The sequence below is a fragment of the Heptranchias perlo genome, unplaced genomic scaffold (assembly GCF_035084215.1).
Source record: "Heptranchias perlo isolate sHepPer1 unplaced genomic scaffold, sHepPer1.hap1 HAP1_SCAFFOLD_64, whole genome shotgun sequence".
Lineage (NCBI taxonomy): Eukaryota > Metazoa > Chordata > Chondrichthyes > Hexanchiformes > Hexanchidae > Heptranchias > Heptranchias perlo.
This window is the reverse complement of record NW_027139666.1, coordinates 502,313-517,877: the sequence shown is the minus strand read 5'-3', so window position 1 is coordinate 517,877 and position 15,565 is coordinate 502,313. Positions and strand designations below refer to the sequence as shown.

Here is a 15,565-nt window from a genome sequence, read left to right as displayed (position 1 = left end):
GGGGTTCTCGGCCATCCCGAGAGAAGGAGCGGAATTCCCGGTTTCACCGTATAAATGAACAGGCGGTGATACAGAGTCTTTCCCCAGACATTACCTTCTCCGCTCAGAGTTAAATCCCTCCTCACTCCCTCTCCCGCTGTGTCCTCTCTGCTTTGTGTTTATTTCCTGCCCTCATTCAATTATCAGTTCGATGTGAAGTTTCTGTTTGAGGAGCGGTTCACCGGGCCGGAACTGGCGGGATTTTTGAAATTGAAGCTGGAAAGCAATTCCCGTTACGGAAAGCAATGACCGGGGATTTATTCCCGCCCGTTCACAGACAGATCAGAGAATGAACCGGAATGTGAAACAGCCTGAGATTTGAGCTGAGGAGAAGGAAATAACGGAGATTATAAAGAGAGAGATTCTTAAATTGCTGGAGGGAAATGAAATTTTCTTGAAACTGTTATTTGATGCTCTGAAATTGGCGGGCTTTTTGAAATTGAAAATTAATTTCAGCTCAGCCAATTGGGACCCAATACCTCCCGCCGTTTTGGTCTGACTGACAGATCTCGGATCAAACCTGCCAATCACAGTCCCGGGGCAGTCCCTCCTTGTCTGGGGGTGAAACCTCAGCCAATCACAGGCCAGGGGCGGATACCCTTAGACGCTTTAAAAGGCGGCCCCAGAGCACACTCCGTATTCACAGTCTCTGTCTCTCAGGTTGTGTTGAGATCTGTTCAGAAAATGGCCAGGACCAAGCAGACAGCGCGCAAATCGACCGGCGGGAAAGCTCCTCGCAAACAGTTGGCGACCAAAGCGGCCAGGAAGAGCGCTCCAGCCACGGGCGGAGTTAAGAAGCCTCATCGCTACAGACCCGGCACTGTGGCTCTGAGGGAGATCCGCCGCTACCAGAAATCCACCGAGCTGCTGATCCGCAAACTGCCCTTCCAGCGCCTGGTGCGAGAGATCGCTCAGGATTTCAAGACAGACCTGCGCTTCCAGAGCTCGGCCGTCATGGCCCTGCAGGAGGCCAGCGAGGCTTACCTGGTCGGGCTGTTTGAGGACACCAACCTGTGCGCCATCCACGCCAAGCGAGTCACCATCATGCCCAAAGACATCCAGCTGGCCCGCCGCATCCGCGGGGAGCGCGCCTAAACCCGACCCGACTTCAGCACCAAGTGCAACAAAGGCTCTTTTCAGAGCCACCAAATCGGCGATGGAAAGAGCTGTGATCTACTGGGTTGAAATGGCAGGGTCGTGAGAAATTTGCTTAAATGGGAAACGTATAAAGGGGAGGGAGCAGATATCAGACGGACAGGGACAGAATAAATACCTCACTCACATCCAAACGCAAATTTCACTCACATTCTTAATTCATGATGTGGAGATGCCGGTGATGGACTGGGGTTGACAATTGTAAACAATTTTACAACACCAAGTTATAGTCCAGCAATTTTATTTTAAATTCACAAGCTTTCGGAGGCTTCCTCCTTCGTCAGGTAAAGCTTGTGAATTTAAAATAAAATTGCTGGACTATAACTTGGTGTTGTAAAATTGATTACAATTCTTAATTCAGTAATCGCTGATACAATAACAGCACATCAGTCAGCATCCGTTGTACAAATCTGGGTAAAATAACACAGACTGAGCCAGTGTTGTCCGAGGATGGGACGGTAAATAATATTAAGCGTCCCTGGTATTTCTGTATCCCACCCGCCCAGTTGGCAATTCTAACGGTTCTGGTATTTTGTCTCATTTACCAGACAAACTGCAAATTATAATCGATTGGAGGTTGGCGACATCTGCGGTCCGGAAGCGATTACTGCAACAGACCGATATGGATGATTTGTGCATAACAAGTTATTGTTAGTTTCTCGAATCGGAATCAAGTCCTTTTGAAGTTAATTCCTGAGCCCACAGACAGTGACCAGCCCTTTCATAGATACCGTGGGTGGCTCTGAAAAGAGCCTTTGGGTTATCAGGTTAAATCTTGACCGCTTTACTTGCTCTTGGTGCTCACACTGCTGGTTTTCTTCGGCAGCAGCACGGCCTGGATATTAGGCAGCACCCCGCCCTGAGCGATGGTCACCCGTCCCAGCAGCTTGTTGAGCTCCTCGTCGTTGCGGATGGCCAGCTGCAGGTGTCTGGGGATGATGCGGGTCTTCTTATTGTCGCGGGCCGCGTTGCCGGCCAGCTCGAGGATTTCAGCCGTCAGATACTCGAGCACAGCAGCCAGATAGACCGGGGCTCCGGCACCCACACGTTCAGCGTAGTTCCCCTTTCGCAGGAGCCTGTGAACACGGCCCACAGGGAACTGCAGTCCGGCCCGGGATGAGCGAGACTTGGCCTTGGCCCGAGCTTTACCGCCGGTTTTTCCTCTTCCAGACATTTCCACAATCTCACAAACACTTTCACAAAGAATGAAGAAATCCTCCCGCACTCGCCCTTCTTATACCTTCTGGAGGATTGCAGTGGGGGCACTTGTGATTGGTCCATCTGTTCTCAATCTCATTGGTTCAACGAACAGCCCAATCAGAGAGCTGTTTTATTCACCAATCAATAGCCGAATGAGAAAAGGACGGAAAATACCGAACTGAACCGTTTTTTTGAAATTTGAAAAGCCCGCCAATATTTCTGTAACACAAGAATCGGATTTAGTAAATAATGTCGCGAAAGACAAAAATTTAAATATCTCTCTCCTTTTACACTGTTGTTCCACATTTCCCGTCACAACTTCCAGAACCTTATACATTCCGGTTAAAATCCGGCTTCATTAACCGTTCATGTTCAATCTGGCGGGAATAAAGACCCATTTTGTAACGAGACAGATTCCAGCTCAATCTTTGTGAAAGGAACAAACGACAGATTGTGGATTGATCCCTGTTCGCAGGAGCTGCATCGCGATCGAAACCGGAGCCGGGACTCCTGGTGCAAGGAGTCGAACAGTAACAGATCCTTTAGACTATTCTGTACTCGGTGTGAAGTCTCTTTCAAGGCTGTTGCTTTACAAAGGATTGCGGTTCTGAAAGTGATATTCCCGAATAATGAACAAACAAACGTGAAAATGAGAAAAAAATGACTGAAGTCTAATCCACCCCCTTAAAACGGCTCTTAATGGGCAGTAGCCGGGAAGGGTCGGAATATGAACGAGAACGAGAGGATCAGTGACACGTTTTTGGTTATTGGGACTAAATAAAAAAGCAACACACAGATTATAACCGGCAGTGATGATGAGAATCTACTAGATTTCAAGAGAAATTAGAAAAGCACAAGATTTAGAGAAAAACAGTTAGTATCAAACATTCTACAGTAAAATGATTCGACACAGAGGGGTCGTTACAGCGTCTTCAGAGAGACTGTTGGTGGCTCTTAAAAGAGCCTTTGTGTTCATTTTTTTCAGTTGCTTTGTGGAGTTTTACTTGGAGCTGGTGTACTTGGTCACCGCCTTCGTCCCTTCCGATACGGCGTGTTTGGCCAGTTCCCCGGGCAGCAGCAGGCGCACGGCGGTCTGGATCTCCCGGGAGCTGATGGTCGCCCGCTTGTTGTAATGGGCCAGGCGGGAAGCCTCACCCGCGATGCGCTCGAAAATATCGTTCACAAAGGAGTTCATGATGCTCATGGCCTTGGAGGAGATGCCGGTGTCGGGGTGAACCTGCTTCATCACTTTGTAGATGTAGATGGAATAACTCTCCTTCCTCGACTTTCTCCGCTTCTTGCCGCCCTTGGCTGGTGCTTTACTCAAGGTTTTCTTGGCGCCCTTCTTGGGAGCTGCTTTCTTGTCCTCAGGCATTTTCAAACTCAATTTCAGACCCAGGAATGACCCAAATCCGCTCCGAACTCGGATTAAATAGGCAGCCCCACAGCCCTATGCTAATGAGGGATGGAGGAAGGCATTGATTGTGATTGGGTCATTCGGAGTGATACAACGTCACCTTTTCCATTCACTCTCTGATTGGATATCTGAAGAAACCAATCAGATTTAATACCTGCCACCAACCACAAACACGCTCACACTGCACATTGTCCGGTTTGAGCAATTTGTTCCGTACTGTTGCAGTTCTGCTTCCGGCCAGTAGATGTCCCCAAACCCCGGGACATTGAGGTTTGCAGGTGAGAGAGGGACAGAAGATCAACTCATTCTTCATATTATATTGCACGAGTGGGATTTAGAAAAACTGGGAATTGGAAACATTTGGTTGGACCAAATGTTGGTTGCATGCTGTCTTAAATTCTTGTAATTAATTTAGGGTGTATAGTCTATACTGACGAAGAATCCAACAAAATACAAGAAGACTTTAATAAGCTTGATGAAAGGCGGTGTAAATGGCCATTGAATTTCAATGTGGAAAGGTGTGAGATGGTGCATTTTGCTCGGGGGAATAAGGAGGCCTCATACTGCTTGGAAAATAAGAGTCTAAATGTGGTAGAAGAGCGAAGGGATTTCGGGGTACAGATTGACAAATCATTAAAAGTAGCAACACAGGTTGATGAGGCCACAGAAAGCAAACACAGCACTGGGGTTTATTTCTCGAGGAATAGAATTGAAAAGCAGATAAGTTATGTTGAACTGTAATTTAAACTTTCAAACCTTCTGTCAAACTGTTAAACCTTCCCTTTCTGAAATCCGTGCTGACTATTCTTTATTATATTTTCGGTTTCTAGATGTTTTTCGATTGCTTCATTGAGTAAAAGATTCCATGATCATTCCTGCCACCGACCTTTTGTTAACTGGCCTATAGTTCCCTGGACTTGTTCTATCTCCTGTTTCAAAATATATGAATCACATTAACTATCATCCTGCCCTTTGGCACTATTCGTTTTTGAGATGATTATTTTTCTATATATGTAACAGTGCCTCTGCTATCTCTTCCCTTGCTTCATTTAATATGTGCGGATGCAATCCATCTGGACCAGTTTAACCACCCTTTCTAACTTAAATGTCTTGATATCTTTATTGACCTCTTCCTCTATATCATATTTACCCTGTTAATCTGCCTGGTAAATACTGAGGCAAAGTAACAATTCAATATTTCTGCCATTTCGCTGGCATTACCTTTGAGTTTATCTTGTGCATCCCTTAGTGGCACTCAAACTATTCTGGTTTTCCTTTTGTTATTTTTGTGTCTGTGGAATAATTTACTATTTCTTTATATATTCCTTGATAATTTGATTTCGTAGTTCCTGTTTGCTTCCCTAATTGTTTTTGTGACTTCTTCCTAACCTCTTCCTATTCGCTTTTGCCATCCTCTTATTTAATATATATGAATGAGAAATTCCACCAGCTTGTTGTGTCTGTTCAGGGGCTGATGTTTGGAAACTATTTATTGTCTATGATTAAAGTACCAGATACCCCAAACCCAAACTCCACAGAAACACTCGATTTTTCCCTCCTAGTGAAATATATAATGGTGAGCAGAGCTGCCTTCCAAACAGTTCATTCCAACAGGTTTGAATCCCAGCACGCTGAATTCAGAATCACCAAGACTGGAACCGAATTTGATGATGTTCAGAGGGATAGTGTTTCGAAAACACAAACGGGTCTTATTTATATTAAAAAAAATACTTTTAAAGGTCATTTATTTCCCCCATAACTTTGAATTTAACTCTTTCCCTTTGTGTTATTATTTGCACTGATCTGTACAGTGGATACGGGAAACAATTGCCCGGATTCAGTGAAATTAATAGATTTTCTGAAGTTTTTTATCTCTGCTGATTCCCGTCCCTTATTTAAATTATGTCGGATTAACCTTTCTGATCTATTGAAGGGTCATAGTCCTGAACCGTTAACCCGAGCTTCCCTTCTCCACATATGCTGCCGGACCTGCTGAGTCTTTCCAGCATTTTTGGTATTTTTTTCTCTCTATTTCATCCCTTTCACTTTTGACGGTCGCCATTAAAACTTCCGGCTTTGTGCTCAGTTTTTATTTGTGTTTTAGTTCGATTTATTTGAATTAATCTAATTCATGTCCTGAGAAATCTGACAGAAATATTGCGCAATGTAGAGTGAAATATAATGGTGCAAATTCACAACTTTTCAATCAACAAAACAAAAACTTTATTGTGAGTCAGTTGTCTTAATTTTTCACTGTCAAAATATTTTTTAAAAAACAGAGTAGAAGTTACAGAGAGAAACTATTTCCTCACATTGCACTTTGTCCTGTTTCTGTAACGACAGAAAATGTGAATTTGTTCCACTCTGTTAGAGTTCTCGCTTACGGCCAGTCGATGTCAGACTGTATATTCATTCTGTATCTGTCAGCCTCCAGTACTGTCTGTGAGTGTGAGATTAATTCTCTATCTGTCATTCTCTGGTACTGTATGTGAGTGTGGGATTCTTTCTGAATTTGTCAGTCTCTGGTACTTTGTGTGAGTGTGGGATTCATTCTGTATCTGTCAGTCTCTGGTTCTTTGTGTGAGTGTGGGATTCATTCTGAACCTGTCAGTCTCTGGTACTTTGTGTGAGTGTGGGATTAATACTGAATTTGTCAGTCTCTGGTACTGTGTGTGAGTGTGGGATTCATTCTGTATCTGTCAGTCTCTGGTACTGTGTGTGAGTGTGGGATTCATTCTGTATCTGTCAGTCTCTGGAGCCACCTGTGAGTGTGGGATTCATTCTGTGACTGGAAGTCTCTGGAATTTTATCTCAGTGTGGGATTCATTCTGTAACTCAGTCTCTGGGACAAAGTGCAAGTCTGGATTCGTTCTGTATTCTTATTTCAGGATACAGCATGTTACTTGAAACTGTATCTTTAATTCATTAATGTTTGCACGGTCCTTTGTCTCGCATTATTTTTTAAATATGGATACACTTCTGTATTTTGTTTCAATCAAACAATGTGTGAGGTTTGGTGTAGGATTACATCTTAATCTCTTGAAAGACTATTGTAAATGATAATGTATATTTCAATATTTTACCGTGAAATTATTGGTCTGGTATTTATTGTGCAGCTCAGTCTGCGCTAATGGAATTGATACTTTATCTTTCAGGCTGACACTTTGTGCTATATTTGGACTGGTATGTCAGGAATAACTCAGTCCGCAATAATGGAATTGATGCCATACCTTTCAGCATGAGTTTGAAGTAATTATTGGAATCGTTTGCAATGTGTAGCTTCGTCTACACTAATAGGATTCAGACTGTATGTTTCAATATGATAATATGTATATACGAATTTTGGACTGCATACAATATGTAGCTGGGTCTGTACTAATGGAATTCGTACTGTGCCTTTCAGTCTAATACCGTGTAATATATTTAGATTGGTTTGTAAGGTGTGGCTCAGTCTGCAATACTGGGATTGATACTGTATCTTTCAGCATGACCCTGAATGTGATTTTTGGACTGTATGTAATGTGTAGCTCAGTCTGCACTAATGGAATTGATAATGCATCTTTCAATCTGATACTGTATGAGAATTTTGGACTGGTAACAAATGTGTACCTCAGTCTGCAGTAATGAAATTGATACTGTATCTTTCATTACGATACTGTATTCGAATTTTGGACCATATATAATGTGTTGCTCAATCTGCACTGTTGGAATTAATACTGTATCTTTCAACCTGTCACTGAGATTTTTAGACCAGTATATGATGTGTCGCTCAGTCTGCACTAATGGGATTGATACTGTATCTTTCAGTCTGATACTGTGTGAGATTTGTATATTGGCATGTAACGTGTGGGTCAGTCGATACGAGTCAAATCGAAACTGTGTCATTCAGTCTGACACTGAATGTGATTTTTGCACTGGCATCTACTGTGTACCTCAGTCTGCAGTAAAGGAATTGAAACTGTATATTTCAGTACGATACTGCATGTGAATTTTGCACTGGTATATAATGAGCAGCTCAATCTGTATTAATGGAATTGATATTGTATCTTTCAATCTGATACTGTATGAGAATTTTGGACTGGTATCTAATGTGTATCTCAGTCTGCAGTAAAGGAATTGACACTGTACATTTCATTCTGACACTATGAAGTTTGTGGACATATATGTGAGTCAAATATGGGTAACATCTGAACTGGTATCTAATTTGTATCTCAGTGTACACTATTGGCATGAATACTGCATCTTTAAACTCATAATGTGTGTGAGTTGTGGGCTGGTATTTAATTTGAATCTCGGGGTACACTATTGTGATTCATTCTGTATCTATCAATCGGTCCCATGTGTCAGTTCTAACTGGTATTTAATTTGTAGCTAATGCTGAACTAATGTGAGATTAACACAGTGCCTTTCAATCTGATAGTGGGTGTGATTTTGGACTGGGAATTATTTATCTGCCGGTCAGCGGTACTGAGTTGTTTAGAAATCGAAATTCCATCTGTATCTCCTGCTCTGTTTGACTGTTGGATTGGGATCAGTGTGGGACTGATTATTTCTGCTGTGTGAGACTGTGGAACTGATGACTTGTCTGTGTCTCTGTGCTCTGTGAGTGATAATGTACATACTGTGTGTGAGAAGGAGCTGGCTGCACGGTTCCTTGCGGAGGAAACATCACACTGATTCTGGGTCCTTCAAGTATTTGCCTGTAGAAAGAGAAATTAAGTCTTGTAACTCAAGAACAGGTGAGGTAGAAAATACAAAAGTGATCAATTGAATCTCTCTGTTAATAATCATTGTAATATCCACAAATGAAAACCAGCGATACAAACAGTGTCAGTGTCTGACTCCACTGCAGTACTGCAGCACTCAGCTTCTGCACACCAGGTGTGTTGGGCTGTTTTACAACAATTTAGTGACATCCAGACACAATCCAACACCTTCGCTGATCCATGAATGGGACGACCCGATGGGGCGGGGACCTTTGCACAGGTCAGGCTTCTAATCCCCTCTCCATGATGGGGCTAACAGTTCAACCAAAACCACAGAGCCGCTGTTTAAAATGTGTCCTTCATATTTCTCACATGATGCCTGCAATAGATGCTCTTTGTATAACTCCCCACATCCTTACTGTCCGGCTCTGTTTACTGTTCAATCACAAACAGGGCAGGTAGAAAAAAAATCTGATTTAGTACCTGGCACCAATCACAAACACGCTCACACTGCACATTGTCCGGTTTCAGCAATTTGTTCCGAACTGTTGCAGTTCTGCTTCCGGCCAGTAGATGTTCCCAACTCCCGGATCATTGAAGTTTGCAGATGAGAGAGGGACAGAAGATCAACTCATTCTTCACATTATATTGCACGAGTGGGATTTAGAAAAACTGGGAATGGAGACGAGCTGTTGGACCAAACACTACTTGCAACGCTGTTTTAAATTCTTGTAATTAATTTCGGGTATATTGTCTATATCGAGGAAGACTACGACAAAATCAGCTTGCAGAACGGCCGTGTAAATGGCCATTGAATTTCAATATAGAAAGGTGTGAGCTGGTGCATTTTGCCAGGGGGATTAAGGAGGCCACATACTGCTTGGAAATTAAGAGTCTAAACGGGACAGAGGAGCAATGTAAATCATCCTGAGAAATTAGAGATAAATACTGCACAATGTAAGTGAAAAATAATGGGTCAAATTCACAACTATCGAATGAGTAAAACAAAAAAATTATTATGAATCAATTGACTTCATTTTTCACTATCAAAATGTGCAAAAATACGAGAATAAAAGTTACAGACAGAAACTTTCCTCACATTGCACATTGTCCTGTTTCTGTAACCACGACAGGAAATGTGAATTGGTTCCGCTCTTTTACAGTTCTCGCTTACGTCCAGTAGAGGTCAGTCTCTGGTACTGTGTCTGGTGGGGTTTATTCTGTATCTGTCAGACTCTGTTTTTGAGTGTGAGCATGGGGTATATTCTGCCTCTGTCAGTTTCAGGTACTGCATATAAGTGATGGGTTCATTCTGTATCAGTCAGTCTCTGGTACTATGTGTGAGTGTGGAATTAACTCTGCAACTGTCAATCTCTGGTGTTGTATCTGAGTGTGGGATACATTCTGTATCTGTAAATCTCTGCTGCTTTATCTCAGTTTGGGATTCATTCTGTAATTCAGTCTCTGAGACAATGTGCAAGTCTGGATTCATTCTGTATTCTTATTTCAGTTTACAGCATTGTATTTGAAACTGTATCTTTAACACTTTAAATGATATAGTTCTTCATCGTGTATTTAATCTGTAAATATTAATTTTCTTCAATCAAACAACGTGTGTGAGTTTTGGAGTGGGATCACATCTTAATCTCTGAACTCTATTGTGAATGATAATGTACCTTTCAATCTGTTCACAGTGAAATTATTGGACTGGTATGTAGTGTGCAGCTCAGTCTGCACTGATGGAATTAATTCTGTATCTGAGTCGAACACTGTATGAGATTTTTTAACTGGTATTAAATGTAGCTCATCCTGCACTAAAGGAGTGGATACTGTCTCTATCAGTCTGATACTGTATGAGATTTTTGGCCTGGAATGTGAGATGTAGCTCAGTCTGCACTAATGGAAGTGATACTGAATCTTTCAATGTGATATTCTATGAGATTTTTGGACTGGTGTGTCACATGTACCTCAGTCTGTGCTAATGGAATTGATATTGTATCTTTGAGTCTGATACTCTTTGAGATTCTTGGACTGCTATATCATGTGTGGTTCAGTCTGCACTAATGAAATTAATACTGTATCTTTCAGCCTAATATTGTATGAGATTTTCGGACTGATATGTAATGTGTAGTTCAGTCTGTGCTAATAGAATTGATACTGAATCTTCCAGTCATCATTTATGAGATTGTTGGACTGCCATGTAATCTGTGTCTCAGTCTGTGATAATAGAATTGAAACTACATCTTCCAGTCTGATCATTTATGAGGTTTTTGGACTTGTGTGTAACGTGTAGCTCAGTCTGTACCAATGGTATTGATACTGTATGTTTCAGTATAATACTGTATGAGTATTTTGCAATGTATATAAAATGTAGCTCAGTCTGCACTAATGGAATTGATACTGCATCTTTCAATCAGGCACTATGAGGTTTTTGGACTGGTATCTGATGTGCAACTCAGTCTGCAGTAACATGAATGTGAGATTAATTCTGTGTCTGTCAATCGGTGGTACTGTGTGTGAGTGTGTGATTAATTCTTTATCTCTCAGTCCCTGGTATTGTGTGTGAGTGTGGGATTCAGTCTGTATCTGTCAATCTCTGGTACTGTGTGTGGGTGTGGGGTTCATTCTGTATCTGTCAGTCTCTGGTTCTGTGTTTGAGTGTGGGATTCATTCTGTATCTGTCAGTCTCTGGTACTGTGTGCGAGTGTGGGATTCATTCTGTATCTCTCAATCACTGGTACTGTATGTGAGTGTGGGATTAATTGTGTTCCTATCGGTCTCTGGTTGTGTGTGTGTGTGTGTGTGTGCGCGCGCGCGCGCGTGTATGAGTGATTCATTCTGTTTCTGTTTGTATCTGGTGCTGTAAGTGAGTGAGATATTCATTCCATACCTCTTAATTTCTGATACAATATGTGAGTGATATAAATTCTGTATCTGTCAGTCTGTACCACAGTGTGTGAGTGCGGCATTCACTCTGGATCTGCCAGTCACTGGTACATTGAGTGAGCATGGGATTCATTGTACATGTCAGTCTCTGGCACTGTATCTGAGTGTGAGATTCATTCATTATATTTAAGTAAATTGTATCTCCGTTTATTGTACGGCATTCAAAACTGTACTTTAATACCTTAATGTATGAATATGTTCCCCAATCTTTTATTGGTAGATACTGATACACTTCAAAATGTAATGTTGCAGGTTATAATCAGAGAATGTGGGCACTTTTTGGAATTCTATTAAATCTGTATCGATGGAAACACAATTGTGATTTGGTGTGTCTTCCAAACTGATATGGTGACATTTTTGAACTTGTATATAATGTGTAGCTCAGTCTGTGTGAATGGAATACTGTATATTTCAGTCTGAATCTGTGTCAGTTTTTTTGTAGTGATATGTAATGTGTAGATCAGTCTGCACCAATGGAATTGATAATGTATCTTTCAATCTGACATTATGAGATATTTGGTCTGGTATGTTAAGTGTAAATCAGCCTGTACTAATGTAGGTGACTGTGAGATTCATTTGGGATCTCTCAGTCTCTGGTACTGTGTGTGATTGTGGGATAGATTCTGTATCTGTCACACTCTGGTACTCTATGTGAGTGCGGGATTCACTCTGTATATACCTTCTCTAGTACTGTGAGTGGGATTCATTCTGTATATACCTTCTCTAGTACTGTGTGTGGGATTCACTCTGTATATACCTTCTCTAGTACTGTGTGTGGGATTCATGCTGTATATACCTTCTCTAGTAATGTGTGTGGGATTCACTTTGTATATACCTTCTCTAGTACTGTGTGTGGGATTCACTCTGTATATACCTTCTCTAGTACTGTGAGTGGGATTCACTCTGTATATACCTTCTCTAGTACTGTGTGTGGGATTCACTCTGTATATACCTTCTCTAGTACTGTGTGTGGGATTCATTCTGTATATACCTTCTCTAGTACTGTGTGTGGGATTCACTCTGTATATACCTTCTCTAGTACTGTGTGTGGCATTCAGTCTGTATACACCTTCTCTGGTACTGTGTGTGGAAATTATACTGTATATACCTTCTCTGGTACTGTGTGCAGGATTCACTCTGTATATACCTTCTCTGGTACTATGTGTGGCATTCATTCTGTACATACCTATTCTATTACTGTGTGTGGCATTCACTCTGTATTATCCTTCTCTATTACTGTGTGTGGGATTCAATCTGTATATACCTTCTCTATTACTGTGTGTGGGATTCACTCTGTATATACCTTCTCCAGTACTGTGTGTGGGATTCACTCTGTATATACCTTCTCCAGTAATGTGTGTGGGATTCACTCTGTATATACCTTCTCCAGTACTGTGTGTGGGATTCATTCTGTATATACCTTCTCTTGTGCTGTGTGTGGGATTCATTCTGTATATACCTTCTCTAGTGCTGTGTGTGGGATTCATTCTGTATACACCTTCTCTAGTGCTGTGTGTGGGATTCATTCTGTATACACCTTCTCTCGTGCTGTCTGTGGGATTTACTCTGTATATACCATCTCTAGAACTGTGTGTGGGATTCACTCTGTATATACCTTCTCGAGTACTGTGTGTGGGATTCACTCTGTATATACCTTCTCTGGTACTGTGTGTGGGATTCACTCTGTATATACCTTCTCTGGTACTGTGTGTGGGTTTCTGTCTGTATATACCTTCTCTAGTGCTGTGTGTGTGTGTTGTATTATTTCCACATATGCAGTTTCTCATACTGTAGGTTAGTTTGGGATTCTTTCTGTATCTCAGTCTCAGGTAGCTTGTGTGAGTGTGGGATTCATACTTTACCTGTCAGTCTCTGGTGCTGTGTGTGAGTGTGGGATTCACTTTTAGTATCTGTCAGTCTCTGGTATTGTATGTGAGTTTGAGATTCCTTCTGCATGTCTCAGTCTCTGGTACGGTTTGCGAGTGTGGGATTCATTCTGTGTCTGTAAAATTATTCTCTCTGTTTGTATTATAGCGTTCAATAATTTAGCTTTAATATCTTAATGTTTAAATAGTTTTTCTCATTATTTAATTTGTAAATATGGATGCACTTTCGGATAAGATGCTGGAGGTTTTTAATCAGATAATTTGTGTGCTTTTTGGACTATGATTAAATCTGTATCTCTGAACACAAATTTGAATGATAATGTATCTTTCAAACTGATATGATTACATTTTTGGACTGCTGTGTAATGTGTATCTCAGTCTGCACTAATAGAATTGATACTGTATCTTTAAATCTCATACCATGATTGCATTATAAACTGATATCTAATTTGTTTCTCATGTTACGCTGTCACAGCATTTCTCAATCTGACACTGGACGAGAGTTTTGGACCAGTATGCAATTTGTATCTCATGCTACACTATTCGAATGGATACGACATGTATTAAACTCACATGTGTGTGAGAGTTCTGGTCAAGTATTCAATTTGAATCTCGGGTTAAATTATTGCAATTCATTCCGTACCTTTCAATCGGGCACCATGTGTGATTACTATCTGGTATTTAATTCGTAGCTACTGTTAACCTACTGTGGGATTGACAATCTTAAAGCATGATTTTGGACTGGGATTTTTGTATCTACCTGTCAGTGGTACTGAGTTAGGGGGAAATGGAAACAGCGTCTGCCTCACCTGCTCTGTTTCCGTGTTGGATTGAAAATGTGCCTCCGGATATTGGGATCAGTTTGTGACTGACTGCTTCTGCTGTCTGAGACTGTGGAACTGATGACCTGTCTGTGTCTCCGTGAATGATAACGTACCTACTGTGTGTGAGGAGGAGCTGGCTGCACTGTTCCTTGTGCCTAGGATGGAGGAAGCATCACATTTATTCTTGGCCCTTCAAGTATTTTTCTGTCAGAAGAAAAAAGTAACTGTTGTAACTCCAGAACCAGTGAGGTAGAAAATACAAAAGTGATAAGTTTAATAGCTCTGTTAATGATAATTATATAAATCAGCGATACAAAGAGTGTCAGTGTCTGACTCCACTGCAGTACTGCAGCACTCAGCTTCTGCACACCAGGTGTGTTGGGCCGTTTTACAACAATTTAGTGACATCCAGACTCAACCCAACCCCTGCACTGATCCATGAATGGGACTACCCGATGGGGCGGGGACTTTGTACAGGTCAGGTTTCTAATTCCCTCTCCCAGGAGAATAACCTTTCAACAGAAATATAACAGCAGTTGTTTAAATTGTGTCCTTCACACTTCTCACCTGGTGCCTTCAATAGATGCTCTTTGTATAAGTCCACACATCATTACTGTCCGACTCTGTTTCCAATCTTCACTCTCCAAAAACAACAAACAGGGTGAGACTGGAACTAAACCTGGAACATTCACTACTGGTCTGGGGAGAGAAAGCAGCAATGATTTTAAATAGCAGTTTCTTCCCATTCTGTCTCCCTTCCCCTGGACACACCCTGTACACCCAAAGCCCGAGAATGACCTCTCCCTTCCCCCTCTCACTCCATGTTCCGGGAAAAGTTCCTGATCCACTCCGCCTCTTATGAAAAGCCCCCGGACTTCCCCTGACGTTCCCCCGGACTCAATACCGATCTCTGAGCCCATCTGCGGACAAGGTCCCGAAGCGATGAGCTGCTGTAACGAGGCTGCTCTTTGCTCCCTTCCCCCGGGGGCCGTGATCACTCCATTCTCCGCTGTTTTAAACCATCTTCTTCCGCTCACTGAGGGAATGGCCCCAATAGGCCGAGCAGGGGGAGGGGATCGCGCATGCGCTCTTCCGCTCACCAACAAGCAGCACGGGGGGCGGCGCTGAGTCACGCATGCGCAGATATCTGGTTTAATTCCCAATACAAAATTCGATGGAAACTTTCCCCAATTGGAATTTTTCAGAGTCTGAGCAAAGGAAGTGGGACTGGGGGAAAGGTCAGAGGGAATGGGGTCCACAGGCAGTGCAGGAACAGGCACCAGAATGGGAAAGAGATGGGATTCCACCAGTGCCTCACGCTGGAATCCAGACTGACTTTACAATCTCTAACTATGAAACTAGATGTTTCCATCCCTGCTGTTTCTCTCGGTA

General features: G+C 42.0%; 1 long non-coding RNA gene across 1 annotated transcript; it reads right to left on the bottom strand.

Annotated features, from left to right (window-relative positions):
* Nucleotides 1-6,010: 6,010 nt before the first annotated feature.
* On the bottom strand, nt 6,011-14,964 carry LOC137318035 (uncharacterized). The gene is made up of 3 exons (XR_010961798.1): nt 14,741-14,964; nt 14,287-14,377; nt 6,011-8,511 (listed from the first exon to the last, which is right to left on the bottom strand). It is a non-coding gene; the product is annotated as an uncharacterized lncRNA (long non-coding RNA).
* Nucleotides 14,965-15,565: the final 601 nt, after the last annotated feature.